The sequence below is a fragment of the Castor canadensis genome, chromosome 8 (genome assembly GCF_047511655.1).
Source record: "Castor canadensis chromosome 8, mCasCan1.hap1v2, whole genome shotgun sequence".
NCBI classification, from domain to species: Eukaryota; Metazoa; Chordata; class Mammalia; order Rodentia; family Castoridae; genus Castor; species Castor canadensis.
In genome coordinates this window covers 116,217,527-116,243,006 of record NC_133393.1, presented here as the reverse complement: position 1 = coordinate 116,243,006, position 25,480 = coordinate 116,217,527, and the positions used below count along the sequence as shown (strand labels likewise).

At 38.2% G+C, this 25,480-nt stretch overlaps 2 pseudogenes; both read right to left on the bottom strand.

Annotated features, from left to right (window-relative positions):
• Positions 1–5,956: 5,956 nt before the first annotated feature.
• Positions 5,957–6,786, bottom strand: LOC141425955 (14-3-3 protein theta pseudogene; annotated as a pseudogene).
• Positions 6,787–14,267: 7,481 nt separating this feature from the next.
• Positions 14,268–25,247, bottom strand: LOC141425801 (cofilin-1 pseudogene; annotated as a pseudogene).
• Between the last annotated feature and the right edge of the window lie 233 nt (positions 25,248–25,480).

Genomic DNA, 25,480 nt, shown 5'->3' with positions numbered 1-25,480 from the left:
CTTTCTCCTCAGTGATCTCTATTCCTCTTCCCTGACATTTTCCACAATTGCACCTACCACCATCTGAAATATATTTTATTAGCTGCTTGAGCCACTCCACTATCCCAAAATTTTTTGGCAGCACTTGGGTTTGATTTCAGGGCTTCATGCTTGCTAGGCAGGTACTCTTATTGCTTGAGTCATTTCGTCAACCCTTATTAGCTGCTTATTCTCCATTCGCTCCTCAACTATAACAAAGCAACAAACAAAGTATTGTCTGTATTACTCCCTGTTGTGTACTTGGAATCTAAAACCTATATGTAGTAGGCAGTTGGTAAATATTTGTTGGGTAAATGAATGAATGAGTTCCCCTGTACCTCTAATTCTGTGTTAGCACTTCAACTTCCTTCAAGGAATTATCCCTTCATTTTCAGTCTACATGGTTTGACTAGTGCTTACTTTACCTCTTTACTTCATATGTGGAATATTCCTGGTATATTTCTTCTCCCATTTGTCACACAGGTCACATAATTGGTTTAGGGATGGGTTCATTACACAAGCTTGTCAAGTGACTCTCAAATCCAACATTTCTGTTGACACTATGGGGAAAGGATGATGTCTTGCTAATAAGATTGCTAAACTTGTAGGATATAATAAGCTCAGAGCTGTTGCAGGTCATCTTGTCACTGCAAGGGTAGTCTTGTCTTGAGGATGAAGCAAATACATAGCAAAGCAAATAATACTAAGAAATAGAGAAATACTGATTCTTGGTGACTTTATTTGTGAACCTGGATCTAGCTGTGTCTGAGTGAATTTGAACTGAATTTCTGCCACAAACAAAAGGAATACTCACAAACCAGACTCCATGCCCTAGTCCAACTCTAACACTACACTGCTTCTTTTTCATGTTCTTGCAGTTTGTTACTTTACTAGCTAGATTTTTTTCCTTGTTGGTAAGTCTAGTCTAGAGTATATGCTTCTTAAGTCTTCTAAGAAATGAAATTATCAAGCAGGCAAGGAAAGAATATTTCAAGTTTTTCTTTTTTAGTATAAGGAGTCTTTCAACAGACATTGCAGTCACTTTAGTTCCTCATTCCTATCTTGTGTGCCAGTTTTGTAAGTGGAATTGCAAAAGCAGCATCTATATTGTCTTTGCAGTTAGGTGGCTGATAGCAAACTCCTGCAAGTGTGGCACTTACATGTTCCTCTCCTTAGCCTGATTTTTATTACTTTTTTCCTTGGGTTTCTAGATCTCTTTATAGGTAAAATTTATAAAGTCAGGAAACATCTATTGAATCTAATTCCATTCCTAGTACTTTTCTAGAGGCTGGGAATATAAAGATGAAATTTTATTGTTGTCTAGCATTATTTCATCACATAATAGTTGAGTTAAAAATAAATGGATACATTGATATGTAGAACTCCTTGAATATTCATTAGATCTAATTCCTTTGAACAAGATTTGTCTTTTTTTTTTTTTTTTCATTTTTCTTTTATTATTCATATGTGCATACAAAGATTTGTCTTTTGCTGACATATTTTAGTCCACTATTTTAGTCTTGGTATATGATAATAATGATGACTAGCATTTACAAAGTAGTGATTGGCAACATAAACAATAATTAATCTGTATTATCATTATTTCAGTCTGTTATCTTTAGGGGGATAAGAACAAAGATTGACTCAAGTTAGCTTAAATAAAGGAGAATTATTGTGTGCAGAAATAAAAGTATTGTCATATCAATCCAAGAATACTCACAAGTAACTGCTGTCCCAGAAGAGTTCTACATTCATGGCAGTCTGGGTGCATCAACAGCAGGAATACATTAACTAAGATCTATTTGCATTGCCATTCATTATCATGACTCAGTGGTATACTTCATGCCTGTTTCTTTCCCATGTCCTCTGGTCAAATGGTCCCTCCTGATTCAAGTAGCCCAAATCCAGATAAACTCATATAATATTAAATGACAATTGGCACTCACTGTCAGAAAGATTACTAGAAGTGATAAAGATTGGAAGAATTTAAGGGAATATGAAACTTAATAAAAATGAGGCTATACATTGTTGCCATGTGGGAATATGGATCTATTGTGGACACAATATATGAATTTTCCTAAGAAGCTAGAGACCCTGAGTGAAATTTCTTAATTTTTAAATGATAGCAAGTAAAAAATTATTACTATTCAAATTAAATAACATTAAATAAAACCTGAAAGGGAAGACCCCACATAGGTCTGTGCAAAGAAGGGTTTTGACATAGCAGGTCTCACTGCTTATTCTTAGAAAGGCCTGCTAAAAAGCTGGTCCCTGCGTGGTGTCTGGGAATTGGATTTCAGAAGACATCCCACCCTTCCCAGAACCACTAAAGTGATTTGTTGTTTCTAAAGGTGTTTGTATAAACAATTTGTTTTATGCTGACCACCTGTCTTCCTTCTGGGAGTCTAGAATTTGGGAAGATGCCTGACAGAGGTCGATTGCATAGATAGTCCCCAATAAAACCCTGGACAGAGTCTCTAACGAACTTTCCAGTTGGCAACATTTCACACATGTTGTCCTGACTCATCCTGTGTAACTTCATGGGAAAGTTCACACCTTGAAACTTCACATCTGGCTTACCCTGGACACATTCCGTGTAACTTCATGGGAAAGTTCACACCTTGAAAGTTCACATCTGGCTTACCGTGGACTTTGCCTTTTGCTAATTTTGCTAAGTATCCTTTTGTAATAATAGACTTCAGCCATGAGTAGTATATGCTGAGTATAGCACATCGTCCTACTGAATCATCAAAGCAGGATGGTCTTGGGGACTCCTCACACAAAGCCAAATGAAACATATCTTTAATCCAAATCCATCCCACAGTGTATTACTTTTTAATTTCTAACCTAAGGATTGGTCATGGCAAGACAAGCCATGACTCATAAATGTTCCATTTATGGGATTTAGCTCTGTTTGAGCAAATGTAGCAAGTATACATGAACCCTAAATGATACTCAGAGAGATACCATTTCAATGAACTCTTGAGGTTATATATATTTTTTAAAAACTCACCTTACTGATGTAAATAATTACTCCTGTATCAATCTGTTTTATGGATATTTTGATACTAGGTAGTCTGTGAATTATAAACACCAGGCTTGAAGGATCCCATCCAATTATGTATCCATTAATGATCTGCTTAAGTCTGTGTCACATGTCTCATGGTCATTGTGCAGAACCATAATGACTGGCATTTATTGAAGCACTTGCTCTGCAGTCTGCACTTTTGCATTTACATGGGTTAACTCACTATCACTTGTAATAATCCTATGAGATGGATTATTCCTATGATATTATAATAGTCTATGATATTATTATTATAATATCTGCTTTTAGGGAGAGATCCAAGGTACAAAAAAGTCCAGTATACACTCTTGGGGATATATCCAAAAGACTGTGACACAGGTTACTCCAGAGGCAACTGCACACCCATGTTTATTGCGGCACTATTCACAATAGCCAAGTTATGGAAACAGCCAAGATGCCCTACTACTGACGAATGGATTAAGAAAATGTGGTATCTATACACAATGGAATTTTATGCAGCCATGAAGAAGAACGAAATGTTATCATTTGCTGGTAAATGGATGGAATTGGAGAACATCATTCTGTGTGAGGTTAGCCTGGCCCAAAAGACCAAAAATCATCTGTTCTCCCTCATATGTGGATATTAGATCAAGGGCAAACACAACAAGGGGATTGGACTTTGAGCACATGATAAAAACGAGAGCACACAAGGGAGAGGTGAGGATAGGTAAGACACCTAAAAAATTAGCTAGCATTTGTTGCCCTTAACGCAGAGAAACTAAAGCAGATACCTTAAAAGCAACTGAGGCCAATAGGAAAAGGGGACCAGGAACTAGAGAAAAGGTTAGATCAAAAAGAATTAACCTAGAAGGTAACACACACACACAGGAAATCAATGTGAGTCAATGCCCTGTATAGCTATCCTTATCTCAACCAGCAAAAACCCTTGTTCCTTCCTATTATTGCTTATACTCTCTCTACAACAAAATTAGAAATAAGGACAAAATAGTTTCTGCTGGGTATTGAGGGGGCGGGGGGGAGAGGGAGGGGGCGGAGTGGGTGGTAAGGGAGGGGGTGGGGACAGGGGGGAGAAATGACCCAAGCCTTGTATGCACATATGAATAATAAAATAATAAAAACAAAAGAGAACAAAACAAAAAGTCCAGTATAACTTTTAGTTGTATCTGGCGTTGTCCATCACTTCAATAAATGAAAAGTATAGAAAGACAAATAGGACATATTCAAATAGAAATAGTTGTTTTCATTTTCATCCAAAAGCAGTTTAGAATTGTCTTTTATTTCCTCCTTTTGTTCTGTTTGGCATCCAAGCTATTCTAGTGCCACCTGTTGACCAGAATGGTGCACTGTTTGACTCAGTACTTTCCCTATAGTTTTATTTCTTCTCCTAGTAGAATTTTAAAATGTCCATAAAAATACCTGTATCATTTATATTTGGGGGACAGATGCCATGGGACTGATGTGTGGTAAAACACTCCATTTTGTGGTCCAATTTTAATTATTTCCAGGCATTACTAGACAAGGGTATCACAATACAGAAAAATGTTTTTCACATTACATTTTGTATAGGATAAATTAAAACTGCCAATAAATTTTAGAAAGTAGTGAATTTACACATAATGGGAAGAGGGAGGACCCTGGGGACAATCCCTTCCTTGTAATTTAACTAGGCTATCCTCTTCCTGACTCTTTTCCTGACCTCTGAGAGGACCAGGCCTTTCTTAGAGCATCCACCCTCTTGGAAAATGTGCCTTTATTTAGCAACATTGCCACAATTGCGAATTCATATTCATTCCCTTAACCGTTTGAATCAAGTCTGTATCCCTATGGATGTGAAGCTCTGGGAGAATAGGCAGGACTGCATCTCTTTATTTGTCACCACAGTCCTAGGAGGTAGTTAACTCAGTGAAATCTGCTGCTTGAGTCAATGAAGGTCTTGCCCTTGCAAGAATGTGGGCATCTGTGATTTCCAGTGGCCTCTGATCAATGGATCTGATATAGACTGGGTCCCTCCTCTCCACATGCATGGAATGCTGGGTAAAACACAACCAAAAGAGTCTTTATCACACCCATGTAAGAAAGAGGAAACTCCCAAGGATCAGAAATAGAAGTTAGTGCAACTAAACCTGGGGAGGTCACAAGAGCATCAGAGGATCAGTCCCAGGAGTAGGGACTGAAGATTAGTGTTCGTGCAGGTCCTTGTGAGGCAAGAATGGAGCACAGAAAATAAGTAACTGTCCTAACTAGGAGACAGGCATTAGGAACACTGGTCACCAGCCCCCTGGACACAAGAAAGTTTGACCTCTGGCTGAGGCCTAAGGTTTCAGAGCGCAGCTGGCTCCATTTCTTTTAGGTCCATGGTAAGGCAAAACCATCATGGAGGAAGGGTATGGTGGAAGAAAGCTGTTCATCTTACGGCAGCCAGGAAGCAGAGGAGCCTAGAACATTCTTGAATTTTAATTAATTACATCTTCATAATAATATGAAACAGGAATTCACTTGCAGAATTAGTTGGCTTACTTAAATGCCAGATATATTTTTTAGTACTCCATATATGTGTTTGGAAATTATTTATATTTATATAAAATGAAATATTAATACTTCAGAATTAATTAAAATTACTACTGCATTAATTGTACAGCAGGAAGGCTAAGACAAATAAATCTAGAAATGGGGTTTTCCTAAAGACTATAAACAGTTGATTCCACGTAAATGGATGGCTATCTTTGCTACATGAATAAACAATGGAGATGTGAAAAAGATGTGCAAAAAGTTTCTTGAAGAGGAAGAAAAAATGACAACCTGCATACATTTACTTTCTTGTCCCTCACATTCCTCTCCATGTGGCCACAGGGTCAGGTGGTCTCTATGAGCAACTCCAAGATGAGGGTGCTATCTTTGTTTTATAGTTTTGTTTTTTTGGCGGCACTGGGGTTTGAACTCACACTTGCTAGGCAGGCGCTCTACCAGTTTATCCATTCTGCCAGCCGATGGAGGTGTCTTTGTAGAGTCTTCAGTCAGTGTATCAAGTTCTGCAAGTGATGGCCTCATCAAAAGCAGTTTTAGTCACTGTGCAGTCAAGCTCTGCATTATTAAGCTCTCATACTAAAGTATAGAAAAGTTTTAAGTACCAGCCCCAGGCAGATTGGCTGTGCATGTTGAATTTGCTTCTTGCTTATATTGAATGCTGCTTGAGAAGCTCCGTGGGAATTATCCATCATTTTTCAGTCATCACCACGGGCAGCCAATGTGCTGGAAGAAATCTCCCACCATTTTTAGATTTAGAAGTGTCTGGATTAGTTGGCTTGGCTATTAAATACTTGCTCAATAATTGCAGGATGGTATTACAGATAGATCTCAGTTCAGACTCTTAATCTGATGCTTTTAATGAGCTGCAACTTCTTGTTAGGTATTGGTTTTCTGTTTGCTGCTCATACTCAAAACAACCCTCCAGGTGTACCTTCAGCCCAATGATGTTCTTACAGGCTACGGAGAGCAGGTTGCCCTTCTCATTGGACAGCTCTGCACCAAGCTCAGTGAGGACTTTCACACAGGTGGCATCATCTTCTCAATCACTCCATCTCCTCCAGGACAAGCTGTGGGAGGGGATGGTAGTGGCACTCTGGAAAAGGGACCAGGGAGAGAGATATGCAATGTACTGAGGGCTGTGGGCACCCCCAGATCTGGAGGAGTCCTCAAGAACCTTTACATCTCTTGGCCATTTTGATCAGCTACTAGCTTTTTTTTTTTTTAATTTCCTTTATTCATATGTGCTTACAATGTTTGGGTCATTACTCCCCCCTTCCCCCCCCATGCCCTCCCTTTCCCCTCACCCCTTGCTTCCAAGCAGAAACTGTTTTGCCCTTATCTCTAATTTTGTTGAAGAGAAAGTATAAGCAATAATAAGGAGGGCCAGGGGCTTTTGCTAGTTGAGGTAAGGATAGCTATATAGGGAGATTCTTAGTTTTGCTTCCATGTACATATGTGTTACTTCCTAAATTAATTCTTCTTGAACTAACCTTTTCTCTAGTTCCTAGTCCCCTTCTCCTATTAGCCTCTGTTGCTTTAAAGTTTTTGCATTAGTTCCTTTGCATTGAAGACATCAAATGCTATCTTTTTTTTTTTTTGGGTTACCTACCTATCCTCATACCTCCCTTGTGTGCACTCACCTTATCATACAATCAAAGTCCTATCCGCTTGTTGTGTTTGCCCTTGACCGAAAGCATGCATATGAGGGAGAACATATGATTTTTGGTCTTCTGGGCCTGGCTAACCTCGCTCAGGATGATGTTCTCCAGTTCTATCCATTTGCTTACGAATGATAAGATTTCATTCTTCTTCATGGCTGCATAAAATTCCATTGTGTATAAATACCACATTTTCTTAATCCATTCGTCAGTAATGGGGCATCTTGGCTGTTTCCATAACTTGGCTATTGTGAATAGTGCCGCAATAAACATGGGTGTGCAGGTGCCTCTGGAGTAATCTGTGTCCCATTTCTTTGGATATATCCCCAAGAGTGGTATTGCTGGATCAAATGGCAGGTCTATGTTTAGATTTTTAAGAAGCCTGCAAATTTTTTTCCAGAGTGGTTGTACTAGTTTACATTCCCACCAGCAGTGTATAAGGGTTCCTTTTTCTCCGCATCCTCGCCAACACCTGTTGTTGTTGGTGTTTTTAATGATGGCTATTCTAACAGGGGTGAGGTGGAATCTAAGTGTAGTTTTGATTTGCATTTCCTTTATGGCTAGAGATGGTGAGCATTTTTTCATGTGTTTTTTGGCCATTTGAATTTCTTCTTTTGAGAAAGTTCTGTTAAGTTCACTTGCCCATTTCTTTATTGGTTCATTAATTTTGGGAGAGTTTAGATTTTTGAGTTCCCTGTATATTCTGGTTACCAGTCTTTTGTCTGATGTGTAGCTGACAAATATTTTCTCCCACTCAGTGGGTGGTCTCTTCAGTTTAGAGACCATTTCTTTTGTTGAGAAGAATCTTTTTAGTTTTATAAGGTCCCATTTGTCTATGCTTTCTCTTAGTTGCTAAGCTGCTGGGGTTCCATTGAGAAAGTTCTTTCCTATACCTATTATTTCCAAGGTATTTCCTACTCTTTCCTATATAAACGTTAGAGTTTGGGGTCTGATGTTAAGATCCTTGATCCATTTTGTGTTTAGCACAGGGTGATAAACATAGATCTAATTTCAGTTTTTTGCAGACTGCTAACCAGTTTTCCCAACAGTTTTTGTTGAAGAGGCTGTCTTTTCTCCATCGTATATTTTTAGCGCCTTTGTCAAAAATAAGTTGGATATAGTTGTATGGATTCATATCTGGGTCCTCTATTCTGTTCCACTGGTCTTCATGTCTGTTTTTGTGCCAGTACCATGCTGTTTTTATTGCTATTGCTTTGTAATATAATTTGAAGTTGGGTGTTGTGATACCTCCAGCATTGTTCTTTTTGCTGAGTATTGCCTTGGCTATTTGTGGTCTCTTGTGTTTCCAAATGAATTTTAGGGTAGATTTTTCAATCTTTTTGATGAATGTCATTGGGATTTTGATGGGAATTGCATTAAACATGTAGATTGCTTTTGGTAGTATAGACATTTTTACTATGTTGATTCTACCTATCCATGAACATGGGAGATCTCTCCACCTTCTGTAGTCTTCCTCAATCTCTTTCTTCAAGGGTTTATAGATTTCCTTATAGAAGTCATTCACATCTTTTGTTAAGTTTATTCCTAGGTATTTGATTTTTTTGAAGCTATTGTAAATGGAATTGTTTTCATATATTCTTTCTCATTTTGTTCATTGTTAGTGTATAGAAAAGCCAATATTTTTTGTAAGTTGATTTTGTATCCTGCCACCTTGCTTTAGCCGTTGATGATGTCTAGGAGTTTTGGGGTAGAGTTTTTTGGGTCTTTAAGGTATAGGATCATATTGTCTGCAAATAAGAATATTTTGACAGTTTCTTTACCTATTTGTATTCCTTTTATTCCTTCTTCTTGCCTAATTGCTCTGGCTAGGAATTCCCGTACTATGTTGAATAGGAGTGGAGATAGTGGGCATCCTTGTCTCATTCCTGATTTTAGAGGGAATGGTTTCAGTTTTTCCCCATTAAGTATAATGTTGGCTATAGGTTTGTCATATACAGCTTTTATAATTTTGAGGTACATTCCTTCTATTCCTACTTTTCCTAGAGCTTTTATCATGAAATGGTATTGGATGTTATCAAAGGCTTTTTCTGCATCTATTGAGATGATCAAGTGGCTTTTGTCTTTGCTTCTGTTAATGTGCTATATTACATTTACTGATTTGCGTATGTTGAACCACCCCTGCATTCCTGGGATGGAGCCAACTTGGTCGTGGTGAATGATCTTTTTGATGTGTTGTTGGATTCGGCTTGCCATTATTTTATTGAAAATTTTTGCATCAAAGTTCATTAAGGAGATTGGCCTATAGTTCTCCTCTTTGTAGGTGTCTTTGCTTGGTTTTGGGATGAGTGTAATACTGGCTTCATAAAATGTATTAGGCAGTTTTCCTTCTCTTTCTATTTCATGGAACAGTTTAAGGAGGGTTGGTATCAGTTCTTCTTTAAAGGTCTGATAGAATTCAGCAGAGAATCTATCAGGTCCTGGACTTTTCTTTTTGGGGAGACTCTTGATTGCTGCTTCAATTTCATTTTGTGTTATAGAGCTATTCAGGTGATTGATTTCCTCTTGGCTCAGTTTTGGATGACCATATGTATCTAGAAATCTGTCCATTTCTTTAAGATTTTCTAATTTATTTGAATATAGGTTCTCAAAGTAGTCTCTGATGATTTCCTGGACTTCCATGGTGTTTGTTATTATCTCCCCTTTTGCATTCCTGATTCTACTAATTTGGGTTTTTTTCTCTCCTCATTTTAGTCAGGTTTGCCAGGGGTCTGTCGATCTTGTTTATTTTTTCAAAGAACCAACTTTTTGTTTCATTAATTCTTTGTATGGTTTTTTTGGTTTCTATTTCATTGATTTCAGCTCTTATTTTTATTATTTCTCTCCCTCTATTTGTTTTGGGATTTGCTTGTTCTTGTTTTTCTAGGAGTTTGAGATGTAACATTAGGTCATTGATTTGGGATCTTTCACACTTTTTAATATATGCACTCATGGCTATAAACTTTCCTCTCAGGACTGCCTTAGCTGTGTCCCATAGGTTCCGGTAGGTTGTGTTTTCATTTTCATTGACTTCCAGGAACTTTTTAATTTCCTCTTTTATTTCATCAATGACCCATTGGTCATTGAGCAATGTGTTGTTCAGTTTCCAGCTGCTCGCATGTTTTTTGTTATTATTTTTGTTGTTGAGTTCTAGTTTTAATGCATTGTGATCAGATAGAATGCATGGTATTATTTCTATTTTCTTATATTTGCTGAGACTTGCTTTGTGCCCTAGGATATGATCAATTTGGGAGAAGGTTCCATAGGCTGCTGAGAAAAATGTATATTGTGTAGAAGTTGGATGAAATGGTCTAAAGACATCAACTAGGTCCATTTGCCCTATGGTATGTTTTAGGTCTAGGATTTCTTTATTAATTTTTTGTTTTGATAACCTATCTATTGGTGATAAGAGGGTATTAAAGTCTCCCACTACCACTGTGTTGGAGTTTATATATGTTTTTAGGTCCTTTGGGGTATGTTTGATGAAATTGGGTGCGTTGACATTGGGTGCATATAGGTTGATAATTGTTATTTCCTTTTGATCTCTTTCCCCTTTCATTAGTATGGAAATTCCTTCTTTGTCTCGTTTTATCAGTGTAGGTTTGAAGTCTACTCTGTCTGAGATAAGTATTGCTACTCCTGCTTGTTTTGGGGGACCATTGGCTTGGTAAATCTTCTTCCAGGCTTTCACCCTAAGCTTATGCTTATTTTTATCAATGAGATGCGTCTCCTATAAGCAACAAATTGTTGGATCTTCTTTTTTAATCCAGTTTGTGAAATGGTGTCTTCTGATGGGGGAATTAAGTCCGTTAACATTGAGTATTAGTATTGATAGGTATGTGGTGATTCCTGTCATTTAGTTGTCTCAGTTGTTTAAGGGTTTCATTGTGTATAGCTAAATTGATGTTACTCTACTCTCTTGCCTTTTCTTCTCCTGTGGTTTGGTACTGCCTGTCCTTTCATGGTTTTGTTGGCTTTCACTTTCTGTGTGTAGAATCCCTTGAAGAATCTTTTGTAGAGGTGACTTTGTGGTCATATATTGTTTTAGTTTCTGCTTATCATGGAAGACTTTTATTGCTCCATCTATTTTGAATGATCGTTTTGCTGGGTAGAGTATCCTAGGGTTGAAGTTATTTTCATTCAGTGCCTGGAAGACCTGACCCTATGCTCTTCTTGCTTTTAATGTTTCTGTTGAGAAATCTGCTGTGATTTTGATGGGTTAACCTTTGTAAGTTACTTGTTTTTTTTTTCTCTTATAGCCCTCAATATTCTTTCTCTATACTCTGTGTTTGTTGTTTTAATGATAATATGTCATGGGGTAGTTCTATTTTGATCAAGTCTGTTTGGTGTCCTGGAAGTTTCCTGTACCTGAATGGGCATGGTTTTCTCTAGATTTGGGAAATTTTCTGTTATTATTTTGTTAAATATATTGTGAATCCCTCTTGTTTGTACCTCTTCTTCTTCAATGCCCATGATTCTCAGGTTTGGTCTTTTGATGGAGTCGTTGAATTCTTGCATGTTCCTTTCACAGGTCTTAAGTTGTCTAACTAGTAGTTCTTCAGTTTTCCTTTAATTACCATTTCATCTTTGAGTTCTAAGATTCTGTCTTCTGCTTGTTCTAGTCTGCTGGATTGGCCTTCCATTTTGTTTTGCATTTCTGTCTCATTCTTTTTTCTGAGGTTTTCCATATCCTGGGTCACTTCCTTTTTAATATTGTCTATTTTCGTCCTGAGTTCATTTATCTCCCTATTTATGGTGTTCTTTATTTCACTTTGGTGTTTATACAGTGCTTCTATAGTTTCTTTTATTTGTTCTTGTGCTTTCTCAAATTCTCTATTTTTGTTGTCTTGGTATTTCTTGAGTGTCTCCTGTACATTTTGGTTGACCATATCAAGGATCATCTCTATAAAGTTCTCGTTGATTATTTGCAGGATTTCTTCTTTCAGAATGTTCTTGTGGGCTTCGTTGAATTCTTTGTCATAATTTATCTTTGTTTCATTGGAGTCTGGATCTGGGCATCTGTTTTTTTCATTTCCCCTGGTTCCTGTACTAATTTATTATTGGGGGGAAAAATGGTTTCCATCTTTTTTCCATCTTCCCATCATTCCACTTGCTGCTGTTACTGTCCTTGCACTGTGTGCAATTTAGTATTGTCTAGCTAGTAATAGTAAAAATGATGGTATCTAGGGTGGAAGGGTAAGAGAAGAAAGAAAGCAAAGAAGGTAAGGAAAAAAGAAAGGAGAAGGAAAAAAGATACAGAGCCAAAGAAATAAACAGGGAGAGATAGTGTACTAATCAGCAGTGAGCTAAACAGGCATTAGAGAGATAGAGAAAGAGGAAAACAAACAAAAAAACCCCAGGTTCAAGTGCAATAGTGTTTCAGCCTTAATAGTTCTGTTTCTGGTGTTACTTCTTCAGCATCCAGTTGGTGTTTGAGTAGTAGTTCTGTGGGTCTGCCAAGCAGGTTAGGAGCCGGTGCCTGGCAGCGTGGGAGCCCTCCTGGTTTCTCCTTACACCATGATGTGGGGAGCTATGTGTGGGCTGGGGGTGCAGAGGTGTTGAAGTTTTGCCTCTTCTTGGTAGTTTTTCTTGTCTGGTATATCTCCAGTGTCTCAGGAAAATTTGTACTTTAAGGAACACATGCTATCTGATTCCTCCCTCTAGTCACCATCTTGGAAAAACCAGGTATTAGCTTTAGCAAAAGATCCTCTTGGAGGCAAAGGATAGGCCACTGACTACAGCACACTATTGTTGTTGTTATTACTTTTTGCAGTGCTGGAGGTTGAACCAAGGACCTGGTGTATTTTAGGCCATATCCTTAGTCCCTACACCACATTTATAAGTCATCTTTCTCCTTGATTCCAAATCTTGTCTCACTCTCAGAAAATTCTCCTTACATTTGCAAATTCAAAGAATTCTGTAAATGTCCCTACCCACCCTGAAGTTCATACTCCTGACCTATCTGTAGATAAAACTTCAGAGTGGGAGTGAAATCAGTGATAACACAAAGCTTGAATCCAAAGTATTTGAAAGCCACCCCCTTCCCCCAGTATAATCATGATACCATCATTTACCATCTTCATTCTTTCCCACACAAATTGCTATTAGTACAAACACCCAAATTCATGATAGAGTTGTGTTATCCATTGACTCTTAGGATACTGTATTTGGGAGGCAATTAAGAGATAATTTAGAAGCCAGGCATGGTAGTGCATGCCTGTAATTATAGCTACTTAGAAGATGGAGGCAGTAGGATTCAGAGTTTGAGGCCAGCCCAGGGAGAGTTAGCAAAACTCTGTGTCAAAAATGAAATTTAAAAAAATTTTTAAAGGCTGGGGGCATGGCTCAAGTTTACAGTGCTTGCCTGGCAAGTATGGGGCCCTGGGCTCAATCCATAGTATCACAAAAAAAATTGAAGCCCAGCAAGATGGTGCACATCTGTAATTCCAGCTACTCAGAAAGCTAATGTAGGAGGATAACAAGTTCAAAACAAGCATGGGCTACATAGTGAGACCCTGACTCAAATAAAATAAAAAAGACTGGGGGATGTAACTTAGTAGTGAAGTGCTTGCCCAGTATGTGCAAAGACTTGGGTTCAATCCCCAGGACTACAAAAAAACAGAGTGAGTGAGTGATAATTTAGACTCCAGTCATTTTATTTATAGTTCTCAGATGTTTGCCATGTGCAATTTACTTCATAGGGAGCCATTTTGGTGATTGCCTAGTTAGGACTCCTTTTTGATTCTTCCTTTTTCTCACAGTCTAGGGATTTGTCTCTGCTTTTATTCATAAAAGAAAGCCTGTGTTGGTAGCTAAGGCAGGCTCCTTCTACAGTTGGGCAGGTGTCATTCCCCTTACCATGAGAAGCATTAATTACTGGACTTCTATGCATCTGTCCCCATCATGCTAGGGACACAAAGGACTTCACAGCTGTCAACCACTCAAGGTTTGGGGCTTCACTGGCATTTCCAAAATTTTTTGGTGTTTATTCACTGACTGCCCTCCAATCATTCCTAAAAAGAAAGAAAGAAAAATTATCTTTTACTGAAAACTTCTTCACCCAGTCTCAGCAGTTCTATTGATGTCAGAGGCAAGGAGTTCGAGAGGGTTGCTGACCCCATAATTTCATCAGTGTTGCCTCCTTAGTTCTTTGATTAAGATCCCTCAGTCTTAAAGTAGTTTGCAGAAATACTTTAAAGGCCCTTCTTCCAGCCTATCTGCACCCTCTAATCCCTCCTAAGTAGAACTTCTGGACATGCCATTGCCTTGCAGAGATGGTGAGCAGGGAAATGTTTCAAAGTAGGGGGTTTGCTGTCTTTCCTGAAGCCTGCCCATCCTTAGAAGCCCTCGTTTCTCTAAAGTAGAATTAGAGAAGCCTAGATCTCATTTCTAGTTTGCATTGTACCTAGAAGCAAGAGATTCCTGCATTAGAACCTAGCTTCTCTTTTAGGTTATTTTAAGTGATGTTGTTTCTGGATGATGATTCTTGTGGATGATGTGGATGAGTTTGTAGCATGACGTTAGAGCTTTCCCTAGTTTCAGCATAGAGAGTTTCCATCTCTACTTAACTTGTTTCTGTTCCTTTCACTGGCTATAGGAATGGAAAGGGCTTTAAAATAAAACATGCTTTTACTATGCCTTTCCTACACTTTCATTTTACAGATGAAGAAATTGAGAAATGAAGAGGTAAAATGATTCACACACCACAGAGCAGCACAGCAAAGGTCCAAAAGCCTTATTTTCCTATTTTGGTTAAAAATCAATATTGCATCTGGTTTTATAAACTGCATTTTCAAACTAAAATATTTCACTTGTCACTGGATTCAGTTACTGGGCCTCATCTTAGAACTGAATTATTACTTAAATCAAGTTTTCTATGGAAGAATGCACTTCTGAATCCAAATATTTAATTTCCTTATGAGGTTTTGGAATAGTGTGATCCAAAGATTTTGGGATAGTTGAATATTGCAAAATTCTTATGTGGAAACCAAGTAATCTTAGGCATTTCCATGGAAGGGAAAGTTCATGAGCAATAAGTAGGGGATTTAAAGATGACCAGTCAGACTGGAAGAACAGAACACTCCATCATTAGCCTATAGTCTTGGTTCAGTGTTCACATCCATAATTTGGGTACCTCTAATTACTTATCTCATTAATATACTCTTTATTTATTTTTATTAGCACATATTAATTGTACAATGTGAGAATATTTAATTACACAATGTGAGAAATTTCCATATATGCATATAAAAACTTTGGTCATTTTCACTCCCCACCATTACTCTTTCTTATCCTCCCTCCCTCCCCGAACCCCTTTTAAAAAATCTTTCTTGCCACTTTTTTAAAAATGGGTTTCTCTTTTACCCCTCTCACCTCCTGCTGGTTCCCCCCATACACAAATAATCCCCTTTTCATGTTCAGGTTTGTTTTTTGGGGGGGGGGGTTGTTTTTCTTTAGCTCTAGATTCTCCATACAGAGAAAACATGTGATAGTATTTGTCTTTCTGAGTCTGGCTTATTTCACCTAACATAATGATCTCTAGTTTGATTTATTTTCCTTCAATAGATATAAATTAATTTTTTTATGGGTGCATAATATTTTCTTTATACATTCATCTTTTGATGGGTAACTAGGCTGATTTCATAGCTTGGTTGTTATGAATACTGCTGTGATAAACATGGGTGCACAGGTGTCTGTATTATGTGCTGACTTGCATTCCCTCAGGTATATGCTCGAGTGATATAATAGGATCATATGGCTGGTCCCTTTTTTCTTTTTTTTTTTTGAGGGATCTCCATACTGATCTTCATAGTGAGTGGGCTGCTTTACATTCCCACCAATAGAATAAGAGGATTCCTTTTCCCCACCTCTTCACCAGCATTTGTCATTTGTTTTCTCGATGGCAGCCATTCTGGCTAGGGTAAAGCAGAATCTCTGTGATGTTTCAATTTGCTTATCCTTTATGGTTAAGGGTATTGAACAGTTCTTGTGTGTATTAGCCACTTATACTTCTTTTGAAAACTGCTCATTTGCCAATTCATTAATTGGATTATTTGTTCTTTTGGTGTTTTTGAGCTCTCTATATTTTGGGTATTGATCCTTTGTCAGATGAATATCTGAGAAGGACTTTTCTTCCATTCTGTAGATTGCCTCTTTCCTCTGATAATTGTTTCCTTTGCTGTGCAGAAGCTTTTTTGTTTGATGCCCTCTTGTTCGTCAATTCTTTCCTGACCTATTGGAGTCCTATTCAGAAAGTCCTTGCTTAAACCTGTATCTTGAAGTTTTTCCCTATGTTTTTCTGTAGTTGTTTCAAAGTTTCAGGTTTTACACTGATGTCTTTGATCCACCTTGAATTGGCCTTTTCTCTTTTCTTGGTGGTACTGGGATTTGAACTCAGGGTCTCATGTTTGCTAGACAAGCGCTTTACCGCTTGAGCCACTCCACCAGTCCTGTTTTGTGTTGGGTGTTTTGAAGATAGGGTCTCACAAACTACTTGCCTGGGCTGACTTTCAATTGTGATCCTCCTGATCTCCGACTCCTGAGTAGCAAGGATTACAGACATGAACCACTGGCACCCAACTCTGACTTGGCTTTTAAGGGATAGGAATCTAGTTTCAGTCTTCTACATGTAGATATGCAGTTTTCCCAGGAAAATTTGATGAAGAGGCTACATGTTTTTGGCACCTCTGTTAAGACTCAGGTGGTTTATAGCTGCACAGGCTTATTTCTGGGTCCTCTTTTTTATTCCATTGGTCTATAGGTCTGTTTTTGTGTCAATATCATACTGTTTTTCTTACCATGACCTTGCAGTATAAAGTCAGGTATTGTAATATTTCTTTTTGCTCAAGATTGCTTTGTCTATTCTAGGTCTTTTATGCTTCCATATAATTTTCAGATTTTTTTCTATTTCTGTGAAGAATGTCACTGGGATTTTGATGGGGATTGCATTTAATCTATAGATCACTTTCTCTAATATACCCATTTCCACAATATGAATTCTGCCAATCTTTGAACATAGGAGAGGGCTTTCCATCTTTGAATATCTTTAATTCCTTTCTTTAGTCTTCTATACTTTTCATTATAGAGGTCTTTCACCACCTTAGTTAAGTTCATTCCTAAGTATTTTATTTTTGTTGGGGCTACTGAAAATGGAATTACTTTCCCAATTTCTTTTCAGAATGTTTGTTATTGGTATACAGAAAAGTTACTGATTTTTGAATGTTGATTTTGTATCCTGCTACTTTGCTAAAATATTTATCAGATATGATAGTTTTCTGGTGAGATCTTTCAAGCATAAAATCGTATCATCTGCAAATGGGAAATTTGACTTCCTTTCCTATTTGTATGCCTTTTTTCCTCGTTGCTTTCTCTTTCTCTCTCTAGCTAAGAACTCAAGTACTAGATTGAATAGAGTGGAGTGAGTGGACACCCATGTCTCATTCTTAACTTCAGAGGAAATACCTTTAATTTTTTCCCCATTCAATATACTGTTGGCTATAGGTTTTTCACATATAGCCCTTAGTATGTTGAAATATGTTCTTTCTACTCCTAGTTTCCTCAGAGCTCTTTTGAAGGGATGTTAAATTTCATCAAATGCCTTTTCTGCATCAATTGAGATGATCATGTTATTTTTTGTCCTTTATTCTGTTTATGTGCTGTATTACATTTATTGATTTACATATGTTGATGAAGCATACTTGCATCTCTGAAATGAATCCAACTTGATCATGGTGTATGATCTTTTTAAAAGGTTATTGAATTCAGTTTGCAAGTATTTTATTGAGAGTTTTTGCATTTATATTGTCAAGGCATTTGGTCTATAGCTTCCTTTTTTGTTGCATCCCTATCTGGTTTTGGTATCAGGGTAATACTGGCTTAATAGAATGAGTTTGGTAGTATTCCTACCTTTTCTAATTTATGGGATAGTTTGAGGAATGTTGGTACTTTTTCCCTTAAAAGTCTGGAAGAATGCAGCAGTGGTCCTGAGCTCTGATTTGTTGGGAGACTTTTTCTTACTGCTTCAATCTCATAGCTCATTTAGATCTGTTTAAGTTATTTATAACTTTTTGTTTCAATTTTGGTAGGTTATATGTGCATAGAAAATTATTCATTTCTTCCAGGTTTTTCAGTTTATTTCAATAAAATTTTTCAAAATATTCCTTAATGATCCTCTGAATTTTATTGGTGTCTACTGTAATATCACTGTTTTCATCTCTAATTTTATTAATTTAGGTCATCTTTCACTTTCTTTTGGTCAATTTTTAATTTTCTCCCTTATTTCCTCAATGACCCTCTGATCATTCAGAAGTGTATTATTCAATCTCCATGTGTTTGTAGAGTATCTTTAGTTTCTCTTGCTATTGATGTCTAATTTTATTCAGTTATGATCTGATGCCATAAAGTATTTCAATTTTCTTATACTTGTTAAGACTTGTTTTATGGCCTAAAAATGTGATCTGTTTTGAAGAAAGTTCCATGGGCTGCTGAAAAGAATGTGTATTCTAAATATGTTGGGTGGGATATTTTGTAAATGTCTGTTAAATCCATTTGCTGTATACTACAATTTAACTTTGAAATTTCTTTGTTGATTTTTTTGGCTGGATAATCTACCTACTAATGAATGGGGTATTTAAATCCCCCACTATTATTGTACATGGACCTGTCTGTCCCTTTGGGTCCAACAGTGTTTGTTTTATGAAATTGGGTACATTAACATTTTGTCCATATAACTTAATATAACTTATCCCTTTATTAATATGTAGTCATCTTCTTTATCATTCCTAACTAATATTGGCTTGAAATATACTTTGTTGAAAACCAAAACCTGCTTGCTTTTGGTTTTTACTTGCTTGGTATGTCATTTTCCATCATTTCATTTTCAATCTGTATGTGTCATTGCTAGTGAGGTATGTCTCTTGTAAACAACAAATAGTTTGGATCTTATTTCTTAATAAAATCAGCCACTCTGCATCTTTTAATTGGAGCATTTAGATCATTTACATTTAGAGCTATAGTGACAGGTGTTTGCTGATTCCTGTAATTTCACTGTGCTCTCATTTCCCACTACCCTACCACTTCTGTTGGTTTGAGTACTACTTTCTCTTTTTTTTCCTCCCTTATTTCTCTTGGGAGTTTGCTGGTTTACTGAGTTGAACATATTTCATTATTTTTCTCATTTGTTTATCGATTCCTCTCCTGAAATTTATTCTTTTCTGTCCTCTTGTGTTTGTGACTGTCTTTCTCCCTCATTTGTGTGTAAGATTCTTTGAACTATCTTCTGCAGTGCTGGCTTAGCGGTCATGAATTGCTTTGTTTTCCCCTCTGGTAAAGAGCCTTTTTATTGCTGTTGTTTTTTTTTTTAAAACTGAAGGTCTCTTACTGGCTCTGCTTCAATGAACATCCAAAGACCAGGAAAAAAAGGAGGGGAACCAGGGGGTGCAAGGAAGGTTCATCTCTACAAATATTCCATTTATACACAGAACTAAACAGACAAGCACAGAGTCACTATTGTGGTTAGAAGTTGGCAGGTGGATTGGGAAGGAACAGGTGGGGAGTAGGGGTAGTGTTAAAAAAAATACAGCCCCCCCCCAAAACTGGGTACCTGAGGAGGACTTGATCTGCTTAAACCCAAAAGGAATCAGAAGATCAAAAGTGGTTTGGGAAGGCCAGAACTGTCAGGGATGGAGTGAAGAGAAAGGTCCAAGGAATTTCCTTGTTTGGCAACTGGGGTGAAGGAATTTCCCCCCTCCCCTTGCTGGGATCCCCCCAGCCCTTCAGGTTTGGCAAGAAGGGGGGAGCCTGCAATCTCCAAGGGCAGGTCTGGGGCCTCCTATGCTCCAGGCAGGGGGCTGGCGGGGACTCACAAAGGCTTGCCCTCCAGGGAGATTACAGCTCTGCCCCCCAGCTTCTTTGACAAGGTGCAATGGTCCTTGACCTCTTCATAGCAGTTTGCTTGTAATTCATGCCTGATCCCTGTCAGCTTCTTGATGGCATCCTTAGAGCTGGCATAGATCATTTTGCTCTTAAGGGGTGCACACTCACGGACCTAGAAGAAGAATAACAGGTCCTCCTTCTTGCTCTTCTTGGTCTCGAAGGTTTCATCATGGAGGACATATCAACAGTCCTTGTCTGGCAGCATCTTGGTAAATGTGGCATAGAGGTCATCCACAGTCTGGCCCACATCACCTACCAGGATCTCCTTGCCCTCCTCCAGGATGATGCTTTTCTTGTCCTCACTCAGGCAAAACAGCATTGCCTTCATGAGTTTCTTCACTTCCTCTGGCATGAAGGATTCATGCACCTTCATGTTATTGAACATCTTGATGAAGCCATCAGAGACAGCCACACCAGAGGCTGTGTTTCCGGAAGCAAAAAAGAGATGGCAAAGAGATCCAGAGAAGAACAGAGCTGCTGCACCTGCTGCCGGGATCTAACTGAACCGAATTGCTTTATTTGTGGGGGGAGGATGTTGGGTTTGATTTTTTTTGGAGAGTCTGTATTTCTCCATTAGTATTAAAGGATAACTTTGCTGGATATAGTAATCTTGTTTTCCAGTTATTTAATTTCATAGCTTGTAATGTATCATTCCATGATTGCTGGCTTTTAAAGTTTCTTCTGAGAGATCTGATGTAAATTCTGCTGGGTTTATTTTTTATGTATAAGTTGATGTTTTTCTTTTGCAGCTTTCAGTATTCTTCCTTTGTTCTGTAGTCTCAACATTTTGACAATAAGTTGATGTGAACAGGTTCTTTTCTAGTCGTACCTATGTGTGGTTCTACATGCCTGTCCTATTTTTATGCCTATACCTTTCTCTAGATTTGGGGAATTTTCTGCTAAATTTCCTTGAGTAGATTTGTATTTCATCTCCTTCTTCTACCCCATGGATTCTTAGGTTTGATTTCTTGACCGAGTCCCATAGTTCTTGAAAGTTCTGGTCATGCTTATTTATTATTTTTTCTTTATTGCTGTCTGTATTTAGTAGTTCCTTAATTTTGTCTTCAGTTCCTGATATTCTTTCTTCTGCTTGATCCAGTCTATTAGCTATGATTTCCAATGTGATTTTTATTGAATTTTTTATTTCCCACATTTCTGGGTTTTTTCCCCCCAGAATCTCACCATCCTTGCTGAATTTCTCATCCATGTTGCTGGCTTTCTCATCCAGATCTTGAATTGACCCCTTACTTAATTGTTTGTTTCAAACCACTTTGAGATCATTGATCATTTTTATAAGTAGACTTGAATTCTTTGTCTTCATTTCAACCATTTCAGTCTCTGGATTCAGCTATTGAGGGGTTAAAAGCTTTTGGAGCAGTCATATTGCCTTGCATTTTTATATTTCTTGTGTTTCTAGGTTGTGATTTGTGCATGCATTGGGATGGATATCTCTTACAATTTTATTTGGTTGATTTCTTAGGGAGTAGTCTTCTCTTGAATGAATTATCTCCAGTACTACTCAAACTATCACAATAGCAACACCTATGTCAAGCTGGTGCTATATGTAGGATGAGGGCCTGACTACATAAATATCAGTTGTCAGCATCCAGGCTGCATTCTCTTTATGAGCTATCCTTCTTTGCATATTGGAGGTGCTGGTGACCCCAGCGAGCTTTGCATCCTGTGAGTAGGGCAACTTCCCTCTTACTCCAGGACCTCAGTTTGTTCCCCAGGGGGAGCAAATGTCTTAGCCTAGGGTTTCCCTCCAAGAATGTAGGAGAGTAAGGGGACAAGCAGAGCACTGAAATTCTCTATGAAGTGGGAGACCCACATGTCAATCTGCCTACCTGCCAGTATTAATGCTTTCTGCTCTTTCCCAGTAGTAAATCATCCTGCAGGAAGAAGGAAGCTGGGAAAAGGTTTGGACCCTACTCACCAGCAACCATACTCATCAAGGAGGTAGCTTCAAGTGTTGGGCTTGAGTCTCTCATTCTCTATTCAGGTCATGGTGCTCACATATTGCCACAGAGAGTTGAACCACTGCCTTCCTCACCACCCTGAGCCTAGGTTTCCTGCTGTCCAGACTTCTCTGCAGATTTGAGCTTCCCACAATAGCCTCTCCTGACTCTAATCCACCCAAACACTATAAGGGAGGTATCCCCAGACTACTTGAGTTTCAATTGTTTCTTATTTTCAGGTCCCTAGGGCAGCTCAGTCTCAGACAACAGAACCTCTCTCAAGATGGTGCCCTGCTATAGTGCTCTGAGATATGAGAAGTGACAAACTGGATTTCTTTCCCAATGTCAATCTGTGATATAGTGGGTTTCATCAAATCCCCACACTAGATTTGAGATTTGTGAGAATTTTCATTTTGTCCTGTGGCTAGGACTAGCTTTCTGTCACCAGGGCCACCTGGTTTACCTTAAGATTGTAATTTGACTCCCATTGTCTCCCCCGACACACACACACACACCACCCCAGGGAGCCAGGGTGAGTGCTGAATGCTATTTCCTACTTCTCTCTAGGTTTCCTTTCTGTTTTTCTGTGGCTTTTCAGCTGTCCTATTGCCTCTTTCATAGTTATTAATGCACTTTCTCTCTTTGTCTTTGTGGAATAAAGTCTGTCCTTTGTTACCCTGACTATTCTTATTACAGAATCACCCAGTGGAAGCTTCTATTCCACCATCTTACTCTCTAGTATGCTATTTAAATTATATTATTCTTATTCATATTTTGTTGTGGCACCTACCATGTGTCAGGAAAGGTATTAAAATTTAAATACATTTTTTATGAGACTATTTGGAACATTAAGTTATCTGAGTGGTAATTAATAACAATGACAAAAATTCCCTAGTTGGGAAACATTTCCTGAACAAATTTCTGTGGAGCTGAGTGAGAAAGCCCATCTTCAAACACTTCAGGGTTTCCATGAGAAAGAAGAAGAAAAGAAGCAGCAGCTGCAGCAGAACCATTTATTGAGCGCTTACATCATGCCAGCCACTGACCTGAATACTTGACACTTTAATCTTCACAACGAACCTATGAGATACATGTAATTGCCTATGAGAGGAAACAGAGTCTTTGAGAGATTACTGGCATTCTTGAGGTCACTCAGCTAGTGGGAGGAGGACCAGGTCAATCTAAAGGCAAGTGGGAATATTTAACTATCATCCATCCAATAATTTAGTGTTTTTAAAATTCCTAACTTGCAGGGCCATATTCCATCCAAATCTGTTTACCACTCTTCTGGAAAGTTAGAAATTGAATACTGGAACTCCACCTCTTTTTCCCTTTCAGAGTAATAAACACTTTGGTTCCAGTCCTATTTCTTCACCTTCTGCTATTCATGCTTTTCTTATTTTCATTCTAGCCCTAGATCACATTGCCCCATCTCAGCCTGAAGTATTCCTCTTCTACCCACCACCATTCCATCTCTGCACCTGAAGACTTGAAGGAAAGTTTAAAGCCTGTACCACCTGGCATTGGCTTCACTACATAGTTACAGAATGGACATGCACTGTTCTTTTCCTCGTGTGTGTAGTTTCCTTCCCTCACCTAGACCATCAATTCCTTAAACAGAATTGTAATTATACATTCAATGTTTGGAGTAGTTTTGGCAAAAATACTTATCATCACTAAAAGTAAAAGTGAGGTATAAAACTTATTAAGATTCCACATTTTTTAAAAATTTGACTGAAATTTGAAAAGAAGTTCCATGTAAATAATAGAGATTCTTTCAAAGAGTAGTTGGTCATTACATCATTTATAGGTCCGAATGGGGAGACTTTTGCGTTTTCTTTTGAACCTTGATTCCATCATCATCCTCATAACAGCCAAGTGGCAGAATGCAGCGGGATAGCAACAGGACCAGAAGGGTGAGTTCAAAGGCCAATGAGACACATAAGCAATGCGAGCCAGATGTTGAAATATAAAACAAAGCAGAGATGGAAAGGCAAACAACAGCTACATTTTAACCAAGATAGACAAACTCATATGAAACACATGGCACTGAATCTCCAGAATCCCGAAGACCCAGTATAACTTTCTTTTAGTTTAGGTAATCTCATTACTGTATGTTCTTGAATAAGACCTAGGACAATATTACTTTTCAGATCTAGGAATATTTTGAGCTTTTTGTTTGATTTTGTTTGCAGATTAAGAGGTGAGTTTTTTGGTTTTGTGTACTATTTCATTAGAGAAAATTATGTTAAATAATCCTTATTAAGACAATTGAAAAAAAAATGTTGGCAACAATATGGCAATATGATGTTAACAGTAGTACCAACACAATGAATCATAAATAGGCATTTCACTTGGTTCCACAAGCACTAATGATAAAAACAGATAAAAGAAGAAGCGACAATGGGAAGGAAAAGAAAGCCAAGAGGAGAAAAAGCAAACATCTTGTTAAACAAAGTAGAATAAACATATGTTATCCCCTTTTCCTCACTGAACATAACTAAATACTCTGGATAGACAGTACTTTTTTTTTTTTTGAGTGGTACTGCTGTTTGAACTCAGGGCCTCACACTTGCTAGGCAGGCACTCTACCACTTGAGCCACTCCACCAGCCCTAACACTCTGCATAGAATGTACAATTTTGTCTGAGGATTCTGGAGAGCATGTGGTCACGGATGACTTGGGGGGAAACCAGAACTTAAAGTACCAGCAGCTGGTGGCAAGTTTCCTGTCATTCCCCCTGTCCTGGAGTCAGAAGCAACCTAGAATCTGGAACTGCACAATTAATGCAGAAAAAAAAGGGCTCCATAGGACTCATGTATTTTTGTTCAAGGAGTGGGAAAGAGGACCTTTATATTTCAGAGAGAATAGGTGGAATTTCTTGTTTTTTCTCTTTTGTCCCATTCTCTGCTGCACAAGCCCCCAAGACATCCTGTAACAGCAGAAGCAGCCAAGCTGTTAGCTAAAACTCCAAGGGAACTATTTATTATGATACTAGGGGTATAATATAATGTAATCCTAGGGGTATAAAGGAATCAGTGTTGCACATGTACACACACACGCGGGTGCACACACACACATACACACACACACACACACATTCTCTCTTTGCTTACCCTCAAATACAGCTGCAGTGGTGGAGGTACACAGCAGAGCAAGGTATTCAGAGCTCTGGATTTCTAGCCGGTGAATCAGGAAAGGAGTATGCTAGGAATTTGAAAGTACATGAAGATTGTGGAAATATTAGAGAACAAGAAAATAATCCCACAAAATTGTACAAACTCCCAGGCCAAGCCCAAAACTGCACATACCTGAATCTGATCCTGAACAATGTCTAGAGG